Source organism: Capsicum annuum, chromosome 12 (assembly GCF_002878395.1).
Source record: "Capsicum annuum cultivar UCD-10X-F1 chromosome 12, UCD10Xv1.1, whole genome shotgun sequence".
NCBI classification, from domain to species: domain Eukaryota; kingdom Viridiplantae; phylum Streptophyta; class Magnoliopsida; order Solanales; family Solanaceae; genus Capsicum; species Capsicum annuum.
In genome coordinates, this window is record NC_061122.1 from 8,494,278 (window position 1) to 8,498,969 (window position 4,692).

A 4,692-nucleotide genomic window follows, 5' to 3' on the forward strand; every position below is an offset into this window, starting at 1 on the left:
TAATCACCTCAAGAGTGGTCCCCACACCACTAGCACATAAGCAAGGCCAAACAAAATAAATCGATTGTAGGTCATTAACAGTCTCATCACCAATATCACATTCCAGACAAGTTATCGAATCGATCAAATTCTGTAGGTATCAACAACCTCTACTAATTTCTGTCACTTTTATTTAAAACTCATTATTTAGTCAACCATTAAGAATTCATTCACATAAGGAACTCAAAGATAATGTCACTTAGCTAGTCCTCACAAGGAACCCATTATAATTTCAATAATAGAACTGCACAAAAAAATTTAAATATAGTCTCAATGGTCGGACCACACAAGGATCCGCACATAGTATAAAATAATCGAACTACACAAGGATCCATCCACGACTTCATTAACAAGAACCTCTCATTACAGAAAACACATATCACCTTAGCCTTTATTCATGTCACTTTTTCACCATCTTTTCTTGACATCATGTTCTCATATGATCCTCTCAATTCTCATACCATCAATTTTATCAGTATAATAGTATAAAAAAAATAAGTAAGCACCATAGAATTGCTAGCTTCACAATAACTAGAAATTAAATAATTTCATCATAATTATCAACAAAAATAATTTAGTCAATTTCATCACTTAAATTAAAACAAAAATAATTCACAACAGTGACAAAAATCTAGCAACACAAGTTTAGCCAAATATTAAACACAAGCAATCAATAAGCTCACAAATTTCACAAATCTTTACCTATTAACAATAACTTTTAGACCTTATTAACAGATACCAATTGAAATCTCCTAGATTTTTATTCAAAATTACTAAGATACCAATAATTAACTACATTTCAATTGAGCTCTCTGTTAAGATACCAATTAGAATTGTCTATATGCCAATTGGATTCAATCTAATAGTCCAAGATTAGGATGGCACGATGGAGAGAAAGAAATAAAAATACTTTCTGCATGCCTCATAGCCTTCCAAAGATTGGGTGTGGGGCCTTGTACACTAATCTACGGAACTCTACTTGACATTGCTCTAGTACTTGTGGGACTGGTGAACCTAAAGCTCTGATACCAACTATCACGACCCAAACTACTGGATAGTTCGGTTACCTATGCTATTCTAAGCATCTAGGAGAACCCTTATTACCCCAACTAAAAATATGCGAAAAACTTCTGCTTTTTGAGGAAATGTTGGATTAAATAAAATAAGATAAATTAAATATTAATAAATAGTTTTTTAAAAAAACTTCTTACAAGTGTCCTTCATTATCCCAAGATTTGGTCTGACATGTACAGGAAATATCTACTACAACATAGAAAATAAATAATACAAAGATTCTAACATCTGCTAGGAAGAAAGTGCAGAAGTTAGTGCTGAATATTGTCATCCATCTAGTAACTGCAACTAACCTGCATCCAGTCTATCATGTAGTCTCTGAGCAGGGGCTCGCTTTTATCATATTCGTTAAAGAATCTGAGCATAGAATCGATTTGAGGCGTCTCCTTCTTGATCTCAAATTGCCTAAGAACTCTGCTAGGATTGTAGGGACAGGTTCCCCTGAGACCCGGAAGCACTAGAAAAGGCCACTCGCCCCCTCGAATAATGTATTTCCCTGAACGAAGATAGTTAAGGGATCATTGGACATCGTCATCTCTTAATTCTCCAAGAGTCTTGAACCAAAATTCATGAGATGCTTCCCTTTTGAACTTGTGTAAAAACAACCACATCTCGTGCGATTCTAGTAGATTTCTCCTTGTTTTGTGGTCAGGTTGTGCCGTTCTAGGATTTTTCACCAAATGCATCATCATACACCATTGTAATATAAGGTTGCAGCCTTGAAAAAAATAATTCTCGACTTGACATCCTCCCAAAGCTCGATATATGTCGCGACAATCATGGGAGATAAGTTGTGGAATACCTTTTCAGAATTGTACTCCATTCCAAAGAAGAGTGCATGGGTAACTGAGACAACCCTCGGATGAATTGTGCCATTTCCCCCCTGTGGGAACACCATGGTTCCAAGTAGGCCTACCACGAACGCAAAGGCTCTCGTCTCCTTCCATTTTTCTTCTGACTCAAATTTATGCCCAAATTTGTGAAAAGCATTGAATCTTCCGAACCGACGATACAACTCACGAAAAGTGATATTTTCTCCATCACGTTCTCCTAGCCAGGTGTCGTCGTCAGTTAAAAATACCTCCTTGATCTTTTGACGATCCAACACAACTTGGACTAAAATGTGCTTATCAGGTGTCTCCCTTCTCTTAAAACACATTTCCGTACTCTCGTAACAAATTAATACCTCTTTAATGGAAGGAGTCATTTTAACATCCCCGAAACGAAATACCATATATTGTCTAATCATCACTACGTAGAACTTGCCTTTGAGTTTCGATGACACCTTCTTATCATAAAATGCTCCAGATGTTCGCGTCTATTTCATCCGCTCTAAACCAATATGATGATTGACACCATTGTTAATCTCCCCGTTCATTCGATAATAGACCAAAGCTATTTGAAACTTCCTTCTTTTTGGATGACATGTGCATCAAGCTTCACTTTCGCTCCACTCTCATATTAAATAAATCATTGTACGTACACCTTGAATTTTGTTTACTTGGAGTCAAAAGAAATCTTAATCTTTATTCCTTTTTATTCAAATTGTAAATGACAATGTGACCACTTCCTAGTTTCAAATTAAATAGCCCATACCTAGTACAGAAACAGTAGGATAAAGAGTTTATATCCTAGATTCATTTATCTTAAAATTCATACATAAAATGCATAATATTTTAGGATAGTTCCATGCACTGTAGTTCCCTTTATGTGCGAGGTACAAAGAAAGACCAGACCGCAAGTCTATAGTATACAAACTTACCCTGCAAAAAGTCTTTTGTCACGGCTTGAATCCGTGACTCCAGGGCCATATGACAGAACCTTTACCAGCTTGACTTGAGAGGAAGAGATTAAAAAAAAGGAGTACTAAAAGGTTCATCTTTATTGCTAATAACTATGTTTTTCCCTACGGCCTAAACACAATAGCTAAAAGAAAAACTAAGACTAGCTTTAACTCCCTGCACAAACTTCATACCTTACCCACAAAGTTTCTTAACATAAATCTATGGCAAATTTGGTGATGAGAAAGTAACATGACATCGCACTCCAACACAAGTGCAGTCATATCTTAATCTCTTTACCAAAAATCCAGCTGAAAGGAACGGGACTTCACTCCTTGGCCCTTGCCTGTGCTCTCTCCTCCAATTTCCTAATCCGTGGAGCCAGTCCACATAAATAATCTTGTGATCTGCGTCCATCAAATAATCGTTACTCCTTATATTCTAAGAGATATGATCGTTTGAAGTTTAACCTAATAAAACTCCATATCGAAACTCTATCGAAAACAAAGTTTTAAACTTAACTTTGTGTTAGGGATATTGTATGACCTTAATTCATAGATAAAGAAATTTCAAACTAAGTTATTGATATTAAAACTCATAAATAATAAAATTCATTAGGCTTGAGTCTATCTACACACATCCAAAGGCTAAAAACTTCACCAAAAAGTTTAAGGTGATATAATAAATAAAATATTGGCTTATTTGGACCCAAATTAATATTGAGGAATGAAAATTAAGAATTTTCATAAATTTATTATAAATAATTTAGTAATGACGAAATGGGTCGTTACAATCAGATACCAATTTACCATCCGTTCGTCCCCGAACGGAAATTCAGTGGAGAAAAGCACGAGGTTGGAATTAAAGAGACATTACTGATAGAGTTGCTTATACTGCACCCTATTCACTCACTCGACATCCTTATCGACCAACCTACATTCTATACTCAATCATTCTATCAAAGTTTTTTGAAATACGAAGATGCGAAGCTAAATATTTACACACGAATCACTTATTCTCCTTTCAACAGCCTAAGTCTGAAACTTGAGTTTGAAGAAAGCAAGATAAAGATAGTTAAAAAAAATTCACCTTGAAGAAGATAAATATTCAAAAATACCTTCTTCTTTTTTTTTTTTTAACCGAAGCTCAAGAGCCCCAAATTCAATTCTGAAAAGTGCTACAAGATGCTACATAAATCTACTATTCTAATTTCAACACTAAACAAGTCACACCTAATCCACCCAACAAACAAGATCTCTCTGGGACACTTGGCTCAGTTTCTAGCCAAGACTATCCGATGGAGAATCTACATCTTGATCATATGCAAGTCACCACACCATTTACAAGTCACATAACTTAGATACTCGCATGCCTCAATCAAGACTACTAAATGTATTTTATAAAGCTAGCTTCAACATCTCACAACCACTATCCCTTATTACCTCAAGATCACTCACCGTTCCAAGCTTAGTGTTTACTACTGTACATACATGACAACATAACTTCTCATTCATTACACGGACTTACAACTATTAGTGATAGAGATTCCATAGAATTAGAGCTTACAACCCATTCTCCTCCACAATATTGTTAATATCCATCTAATCATCATATCTTAATAACTCAACAAGCATATTCATAAAGAATCACCCAAAAAAAGATCAATCATGCCATTTAGCAATGCAATTATTCCCACATTCAGGACTGTTCTTAATTATTTTATGAATGCAGTAAACCATTTGATTTTGCATTGTCATTATTATGAAAATTATTATCCTCTAAAAGAGTCATACATCAG